Below are 10251 nucleotides of genomic sequence, written 5' to 3' on the forward strand. Positions count from 1 at the left end.
GATGCCAGCCCACAAATAGGTGCAGCACCTTGGGCAATTCATTCAAAGTTTGAGGTACTAGGAAGCTATTTCCACTCTTCCCCAGACCACATCCTCCCCAGAGCAAGCCCAAATCCTTCATTTCCCCCTAAATCTCTCTCAAAATGGTGAGAAGAAGTGACATTGTCACCATTTTGAGAGGAACTGCAGAGGAAAACAAAGACACTTGGGGAAGTTCAAGATTCCAGGGTAGAAGAGGTGTTTGTGTTTCTCTGCATTGTTTCAAGGCACAAAAATTACCCCAAAATCATACTAGACTTTTTAAAAAACAAACTGGGGCATAGTCTTCAGGTGCCACAAAAGTGTTTAGGAGTCACATGTGGCCCATGTGTGAATTTACAGTGCTTTATAAATAAAGGTTAATAATAATAATAATAATAATGAACCTCAGTACAGTTGGCCCACCATGTCCACAGATTTTTTTTAATCCCCAGATCCAACCATCCCTGTTTGAAAATATTTTTAAAAAAATGTAAACCCCAATAAGCAAACCTTGGTTTTGCCTTTTTTATGCAACGGACACCATTTTACCATGCCATTGTATTTAATGTGTCTTGAGCACCCACAGATTTTGGTATCCATGGGTCCTGGAACCAGAAGGTCCCACTGTATCATCACCCCTGATTTAAAGTCTGGGGCTGTAAATAATTCACTTGGGGAACTGAGATGCCATGTGATTGATTGACAGTTCAGAGACTGAGAGCCAGGGTATCAATCAGAAGCTGGGGATCCATAGGATCACAGGTCATTCAATCTGAAGGACATTTTGTTGGCAAAGCATGCCTCCTGCTCCTGGATGCCATGGGAGCAATGGAGGCAAGCTCTGGCTGCTCTCCATGGTACTGCAAAGCCAAGCAATGACCAGCTGCTCTGTAAGCCTTCTCTTTTGTTTCACATCAGCCTCCCCAGCCTTCTGTCTTCCACATGTGTTGGATTAGACATGTCATCATCCCCAGTCACTGGAGGACACCAAGTTGGGGAAAGCTGATGTATATCTTTTTTCTCCTTCTGAATATTACTTAGTCCTGCTTTGTGTGGTTTCCCCTCCTTGACCATCTAAATCAATGATTCCCAAATTCTGGTCCACCAGGTGTTTTTGACTTCAGCTACCAGAATCCTCAGTCACCTTGGCCAATGGTTTGGGGATTCTGGGAGCTGAAGTCCAAAATACCTGGAAGGCTAGAGTTGGGGAATCACTGATCTAAGTGGTAACTGTTTGCTATGTTTCACATTAGATTGTTGATGCTTTGTAACAGAGATCATCTGATACCAAACACAGAATCACAGAAGTGTAGTTAGACCGGAGCCCATAGATCATTTAGTCTAGCCTCTTAACTCAGGTATCCTTGATATATTAAAAAGAAGCCCAATGAAGGAAAATCTGTCAGCTTCTGAAGGAGTCTGTCCCACTGTTGGACAGCTTTTACCACCAGGAAGTTCTTCCTAATGTCTCTTTTCTTGTAAATTGAATCCATTCACAGAAAACAAGCTTCCTCCATCTTTTATATGAAAGCCCCTCAGACATTTAAGGATAACTGTCGTATCACCTCTGAGAGCCAGCATGGCCATAATGGTTTCAATGTTGAACTGTGACTCTGGAAACCAGAGTCCTTTTCCCTGCTCAGCCATGAAGCCTGCTAGGTGACCCTGAGCAAGTCACATTCTCTCAGCCTCTGGGTTTTTGACCTATGGCAAGCTTAAGGAGGAACTTGGCAACATTTATTCACAGGAGTTTTGTCACTGTCTTTCTCTAGGGCTGAAAGAGTGTGACTTGCCCAGGGTCACCCAGTGTGGGTTTCCATGGCCAAGTGGGGATATATCATACTAGTTCAGGTAGGTAGTCCAAACTGCCCTCTCCATCTTTCCTAAACTCTGCTCTTTCCCTGGCACTTGGCACACATTTAAATCCATACATTCTGTAGTACAAACCAAGAGACAAAATGGTGGTGACTGTGATGGTGTTTAATAATCCCATGAAATCAGACAGCTACTTCTCTTTGCTACAGCCAGCTCACACTTTAAAGTTCAGAGCTCATTGCTCTGGAAATGGCTTCAAAAGACAGAAAGAGTCCTTTTGAAATGGCAAGGAAAGACATGGGGTTTAAAGAGCAGGATTCGTAATGGGGCAGTGGGGTTGGATGGGGAAAAGAATTCAAAGGTCACACTTGGTGGCTCAGCATTACAACACTTTGAAGATGCAAACCATGAATCATGCTTTAGCAAATCCTTCCTATATATCTATATCTGCATCTATATATATCTTCAACATTGTTTTATGTTTCACCTCCCTAGGCTGTTGTGGAGCTCAATGGATATCATTGTAGGGAAATCCAGTGGAGATTTTGCTGGGTAATCTTTCTTTGGAAGATTGAGGCTGCATATGCACTTCAGAAACAATATAGTTTGACACCACTTTAACTGTCAAGGCTCAGTGCTATGGAATTGTAGGAATACTAGTTTGTTAGATCATTTGTGGTGCAAACTACTATTCCCAAAATTCCATAGCATTGATCCACGGCAGTTAAAGTGGTATCAAACTGGACTGTTTCTACAGTGCAGATGCAGCCGGAGAGAGAAAATACTTTGCAGTATAACTCCAGTGAACAGACACGAGTAGAACCTCCCTCCAAACTGCATCCTCCACCTGCATTGGACTTCAGTTCCCATCACCCCCAGAACACCAGGTTGGCATTCCAATCTGAGTTAGTCTGCTTTAAGTCAAGAGATAAGGAGCAAAGGCAGACACTGTGACCTCAGACATTTTTGACTAGCCAGAGTTCTAACCAATCTTGGAAAAGTTGCTTTTTGGATTACAACTCCCTGCTTTTCTCAGGCAGCACGGCTGGGGGATTCTGAGAGTCAGGATCCAAAAAAGTTTCCTTCACACCAAATTCTGTTGCACAGTCAGTGACATCTCTGGGTGTTAGGGACTTCTCAGTGTCTGCCTCTTGGCTCTGGAATTCCCTTTTTATTAAGGCTAGAATCACACACCGCCTTGCTGTCCTTCCAACAGCAAGAAAAAATATATTTGAAATTGTAACACACTTTTGAGAACACTTCCTCAGGCTCCTTAAGTGGGGACAAGGGAGAGGGCCTTCTTGGAGTCTTCCCCCAGGTTCTGGAACTCCCTCCTAAAGAGCCCTGGAGGGACCCATCCTTGTCCTTTCAACAGGAAGTGAAAACATTTTTGTGCCATCAGTCTTTTTTAAAACTGATGAGGGTTGGGCATTTAGGTTTGTATATAGTTTTTAATGTATTTTAATATTTGTCATAAGTGATATTTTTAGCTTTTTAAATTGTTTTCTCTAATCTACACCAATCTGTATTAAAATCTACAAAATGTTAATCTGCGTTTTTAATGCTTTTATAGTGTTTTTAACTTGTACTGTTTTAAATTTATTGTTAGCTGCATTGAGTCCCTATATCAGGAAAAAGGCAGAATAATAATAATAATAATAATAAGTAGTAGTAGTAGTAGTAGTAGTAGTAATCACTCACAGAATGCCAGACTATGTGTGTGTACATCTGTGCTTCCGTTAGTAGTGTTGTATAAAATTGTTTCTTCCAACATTTTAGTGGACATTCAAATTCCTTACATTGTTGAGGGAGAGAGGGAAGGAAGGAAGGGTTGATGGAGGGGAAAAAAAGAAATGCAGCAAGCCTGCCTAAGAGACCTTGTTTAATTCTTCACCATTAATAACTATCTTTTCATCAAAACACCAAGGTACAGGAAGGACCAGAGGCAGAAAGGCAATCAAAAAAGATTCTTCTTTCCATCCCTCCCATAAGCAACCTCTACTAGCCAGCCTGAAGGAAGGAAGATAAATTGCTTTTCATACCCTGCTGTCCTTTTTTATCTGGCTGTAACAGGTAGATCACTCCCATTGACATACTAATCCTCAAGGTTACATCAAATCAATCACTTTCAGAAGCCCAAGAAAATTTGTGTGATTTCTTTTTTAAAAAAGAAAACCCTCCAGCATGTTTTTGAGAGAGACTAGACTGGTGTGTTGGTATACTGGTGGCTATGTTATTTCAGGCTGTATTCGCACTGCAGAAATAATCCGGCTTGACACCACTTTAACTGCCATGGATCAATGCGATGGAATTGTCAGAACTGTAATTTGTTGTGGCACCAGAGCAGCGTGGAACGAACTACAGTTCCTACAATTCTGCAGCATTGAGCCATGGCAGTTAAAGTGGTGTCAGACCAGATTATTTCTGCAATGTGGATGCAGCTTCAGAATTTTAGATGCATGAAAAGAAAAAAGAGCCCTGAGGGATCAGATCAAAGGTCTTTGTAGTATAACATTCTGTTCCTGTAGTAGCCAGACTCCCTGGATTTTGAAGAGCTAAAGTGTTGTTGGTGTTCTGTGCCTTCAAGTTGTTTCCAACTTGCCTAAGGTGATACCATCATGGAGTTTTCTTGGCAAATTTGTTCAGAGGGGCTTGTCATTGCCTTCCTCTGAGGCTGAGAGAGTCTGACTTACCCAGGGATGCCCACTGGGTTTCCATGGCTTAGCAGAGATTTGAACCCAGAGTCCTAGTCCAAGACTCAAACTTCTCAGACCAACATTACTTGGGCCAAAATTGTGTTGGTGACATATGCAACATACATATGATGTAAGCTGTACTATGTATGCAAAGGAATTTTTGTGGAGATTGTGGACGTGTCCACCTGATAATGATGGGACTGGAGTTCCACATGTGGAACCAGTTCAGTTGCACAGTCATACACCAAGATAAGTCTGCTGAGTGCTGCCACTGTGCATTGCACATGGTACAACAAGAAAACCGTTATGGACTTTCATTCTTACTCAGAAGTTGTGCTATTTTTTTGTTTTTTATTTATATACTGCTATTCCAAAGATCATAGTGGTGAACAGCAAGTAAGCTAATTAGCAAGTAAGCTATGGTAGTACTCCTAATGGCAGTGGTGTGTAAAAAGTATCTGAAACTAGAAGTAGGACAGGGGAAATGCACCTTTCTCTTAAAATAAGATGCATGGGGGGGGGGGGTTGCATCTAGTTTTAAGCACAAAATTGTGTTTACTGGAGATTCCCAAAGATAATCTTCTTTGTTTCTACAAAGAAAACAAAATTTGGGGAGGCCATTTTGTGGCCTACCAAAATGGACAGAGAGGTATATGTTGTTAATAATGTTTTGAAGATTTTAAAGCAAGGAAGAAACAGTAATAAGCAAATGTGAGATCATGTAGGTGATGGCTGAATGTCCACCAGCTCTTCCAATTTGGTTCTAGTCACAAACCTGTATCAGGAAAATAACTTCACAATCAAATAAAGGACTGCAAAGCCTCCAGGGGCTTAAAGGGATTAACCACATTGTAATCCAGCTACATGCTTCTTGTATATGCAACAGAAGCCCTGAGATCTATAAGTCTCACTCCCCAAAGCATGAAATTCTCAATTAAAGCAGAGGATGGATTTAGTGGAGTGGAGACATCTCTGTGTAGCTGAGCAGCCTTACAACAAACTCAGGTGAATGCTAGTGCAAAGTCATGCAAAAGCTGGGTCAAAATCTTGTTGATGCGTTACACTAGTCTAATGAATCATTATGCTAGTGGCTGCACTTTTTCCAGGGTCATGTAGCAGCCACAGGGAAAGGAGAAAAATAAAAGTCAGCAGTGACAGAGGAAAAAGCTGTTGGCTCTGATCAGCCTATTGTACCCTGGCTCTGCGTCTTCAGATTATTGTGGGAAGGCTGGCTGGAAGAATCACCTGTGCCAAAGGACAGGCAATTTGTTAAGTCAATCTTCCCAGAACATTCAGGTTCTGGGGAAGGACCATGAAAAAATGAGATGCTCAGAACCAACAGCCTTTTCCTCCCAATTATGACTTTATCTTATTTTCTTTGTCACTCCTATGCCCATTACCTTTCCCTCACCATTGCCAGTGTAACTACTGTACTGTATATACTCAAGTATATGTCTAGAAATTATCCAGTTTGAGACCACTTTAACTGCCCTGGCTTAGTGCTAGGGAAGTGTAGTTTATTGTGGCACCAGAGCTCTTTGACACAGAAGGTTAAATGGAACACAGAACTGCAGTTCTCAGGATTTCCTAGCATTGAGCCAGGGCAGTTAAAGTGGTCTCAAACTGGATTATTTCTGCAATGTGTTTCAGTCATTGGATAGCTCCTTTAGACTTGAGACACAATAAACAGATTCATCACTTCACTGACATGGAAGGTACCAGTAGCCACTGGCAGGGAATCTTTTTCAAGGTTTTAAATCCTACCCCAAGCAGATCCAACATTTGGCCACCTCCATTAAAATGCAGTCACAAATCTGGAATGGATTCACTGCCCCACTGACATGGGAGTAACCAGTGCCCCTGTCCCCTACCTTTGCTATAGATACCTCTAGTTGTATCTAATAGTTCAGTTCTGGAATCTAGGGCCAGGTATGAGACAGCTTGTTGTTTAAGAATTCTGGCTTTGTAGCCTATGTCACTTGGAGGACAATTAGGCCTCAATGCTGGCACACTGTTCAGCACTTAATTTTGTTCCTCCCAAATACACACACACACACACACTTTAAAATTCTGTCTTTTATTTATTTGTATAGTAACCTTGACTAAGACTAGGAAAGGCAGCCATGAAGGAACTAGAGAAGCCATTGTATTTCTCATTTCTATGTGAATAGATGTGAAAGCTGGACAGTGAAGAAACCTGAAGGAAGGGAATCAAATTGTGGCAGAGATTCATTTACAGTGGACCCCTGGCATCTGCTGGGGTCTGGTTCCAAGATACCAAGATCCATGGATGTTCAAATCCCATTAAATACAATTAAATGGTGTCCCTGATGGCAAAATCAAGATTTGCATTTTGGAATTTATTTCTTTTTGAAATATTTTCTTTCTTATTTAAAAATTTTGTATTTGAAAAGACAAATACAACAATATATGCTTGATATATACCTAATACATTAACATTAATGGGGTCATTTTCTAGTTTGCCTCATTATTAGTTAGCTTCTCTAAGCATATAGTATTCCATACAGATTTCAGTTCTAACACAAAAGAAAGAGAAGAACATTTCTCCTTTTATCTACTCTCGATCTAATATAATAACTAAAATTATGGAATGGATATATAAGGTATGCTTTCTATAGGTTAAAGTCAGTTCTTAATAACAAACTTCTTTTGCGTTTGATAAAAAAATCTTAAATCAATATATCTTGTTGAATCCCAAAAGTATCTTCCCAGTATTGTAGTACTGGAAGCCATTCTTCTGTCAATTTGTCTTTTGATTTATTGTTAACCATAAACGTTAATCTGTCCATTTCCTTTAATTCTTGCAGTTCTTTTTGAAATATTTTCAAGCTGTGGATACATGAATCCATGGATAAAAATAATCCATGGGTACAGAGGGCTGACTGCATTTCTGTTTTTGCCTGACGGTAGTATCTGCAAAACTCTCTGCCAGCACTGTATTTCAAAGAATTTCCTTTTTTCCCCATTAGCTTTCTTCATTGTCCAGCTTTCACATCTACACACAGAAATAGGAAATACCATGGTATATAGACAGTTATCACTTTGATGTTCAGTGATACCACTTTACACTTACGGACCTTATCTAGTTTCTTCATCGCTGTCCTTCCAAGCCTTAATCGTTTTCTCATTTCTTGACTAGAGACTCCATTTTGATTAATAATAACTGAGCCAAGAGATTGAAAAACTTTAACAATTTCAGTGTCTTAATCACATTTGATGATATAGCTGACAATCCTAATATAGTAAAGGGAAGGAATTTTCAAAGAATATGGACTTTCTTTTCCCACTGCTAGGCAAATTTAAACATTGCCATTCACCATGGTAAAAAAAGGTGGTGATCTGTATTGGTGTGTGTATCTCGAGCCATTTCTCACTTCTGGTCTTGTGTAGGCAATTTTTATAGAGTGCATCCCAAAGCCTTGAACATAAGCCATAAGGCTGCCAGCTGGAAGATGAATGCCAGCTATTTTAAATCAGCCATGGGCAAAGTGCAGTTGCTGGATCCCACCTCTGAAACTCCCATTCCTCTAAAGCCCCTGGTGTCATTCCCCCCCCCCCCCAAATAAAATGGGTTTTGGACTATTGTTGCCCCTAAATCACACAAAAAGTTTCATAGTTGCATGGAAACATACAAAAATGGGCCCACACCTCCACAAGCACTTCAAACCCCCATGCCTCAGTTTTCATCCCCAGTCCTTCTCAAAATGGCAACAGGAAATGATGTGGTATCACTTCTTGTTGCCATTTTGAGATGGACTGTGGAGAAAATGCAGACTTGCAGGAGAGGGTGCAGCCTGCAAGGGAGGGAATTGCAGGGGCTTGGAAGTTCCTCACTTCATTTCTAATTAGTTATATTTCCAGGCTTTTGTTTTTCTTTAAAGAGAGTCACCCCACACTCAGGTGCAGGTTATCTGAAGCACCATATCCTCCCATATGAAGCTGCCCATGTTTTGAGATCTTCTGGGGAGACCCTTCACCCTAATAGGTACAGATGATGGGGACATGGGGCAGAGCCTTCTCAGTGGCTGGCCCCAGACTCAAACTCCCTTTCCAGAGTGGTCAGAGTTGCACCCTCCTCAGAACCTTTGCATACCTAGGTATCTTAGGGCTCATTCCCACTGGCAGTTTGAATCGCTTCCTGATTCGCCTTTGCTCCATTTTAGAAAGGGATTCAAAAAGGTCCCTTGTTCCCACTCTGAAAGGGATTTTTTTTCTTACCCAGTGTGATCACTTTTTTTTTTTTTTTTGCACGATTTGGCAGCACTGTATGTGTGTGAGACATCTCTGGGGAGGCCATTTGTCCCTCCCCTCTCAGAAAGAATCGATTCTGATCTGGCGTTCCCACTTACTGGACGCGCGTCAGAATAGATTCTTCTGAAAAGAAATGCAAAAAAAGCACTATGAAGACAATCCACATTTTTTTGCATTTGCCCCACTTTATTCCAACTGGAATCGATCCAATGAGGATTGGAAGTGGTTTCAAGTGAGAACAAGGGTCATATAGTTCAAATTACACTTCGCTGCAAATTGTAGTGGGAACAACCCCTTAATATCTTTCCACACATTTTTATTCAGGCAGACCTTTGAGAACTCATTTTTTTTTAATATGAGAAACAGCCTGTATAATGGTCTAGATTTTAATTTTTTGTTTCTAACGCTTTTCATTTTAACTTATTTTAACTTTTTTGATAGTTTAATTACTTTTAATTTTTTTGTATGTGTGCATTCTAACTACTGTACTTTTTAACTATTTTTAAACTGTCTTGATTTCCATACTGTGAAAATGTAAGATGATGATAAAGATGTTGATGATGATGATGAGAAGAAGTAGAAGTAGTATTTCTTACCCACCTCTCTTCATGGACTGAAGGAAAGAACAACAGCAAAATAATGAACAGCATCAATTTAAATTCATTAATTAAAACATGAAACAGTTTAAAAAGACAAATATGACATATACAATTTAAAACAGTCTACACTTACATTTCAGCCTCAAAATTAACAGTTTAAAAATTGTGTGGGTGAATCTGCCAGAAGAGACTAGTCTTCATTGCTGTTTTAAATTTCGACAGTGTATTCAGCTGTTGAATCTTTTCTGGCAGGTCATTCCACAATCTAGGGGTGGCTGAAGAAAAAGTCCTCTGGCTGGCAATTGCCATCCTAGTCCTGGCTGACTGTAGTAAGCATTTGCCAGAGGATCTGAGTATATGGGTGGATTATGTGGGAGGAGGTGATACTGTAGGTATCCCAGACCCAGACCATGTAGGGCTTTAAAGGTAATAACCAACACTTTGTACTTTGCTCGAAAACTAACTGGCAGCCAGTGGAGTGATTTAATGTTGGTGTAATATGATCACTCCTAGATATCCCAGTAATCAATCTGTTTGCCGTCTTTTGAACTAACTGAAGTTTCTGGTCTTGATATACAGGTAGCCCAATGTAGCATTGCAAAAGTCCAGCCTGGAGGTTACCAGTGCATGCACTACCATCTTTAAGTCTTCTAGGTAGGGGTGCAGCTGGCATAATAGCTGAAGCTGATATAAGCACTCCTGTATGTATTTGAACGGTCATTTGGAGCAATGGATCCAGAAGCCCCTGCAAGTTGCGAACACAGCCTTTCAGGGGGAGTGTAATCCCATTCAGGACTGGTTAACATACCTCCAAACCCAGGTGAGGACCCTTAACAGTAAATCTTGTC

This window comes from Sceloporus occidentalis, unplaced genomic scaffold (genome assembly GCF_023333645.1).
Source record: "Sceloporus occidentalis isolate IW3139 unplaced genomic scaffold, rSceOcc1.0.p SCAF_3, whole genome shotgun sequence".
In the NCBI taxonomy this organism is placed as follows: Eukaryota; Metazoa; Chordata; class Lepidosauria; order Squamata; family Phrynosomatidae; genus Sceloporus; species Sceloporus occidentalis.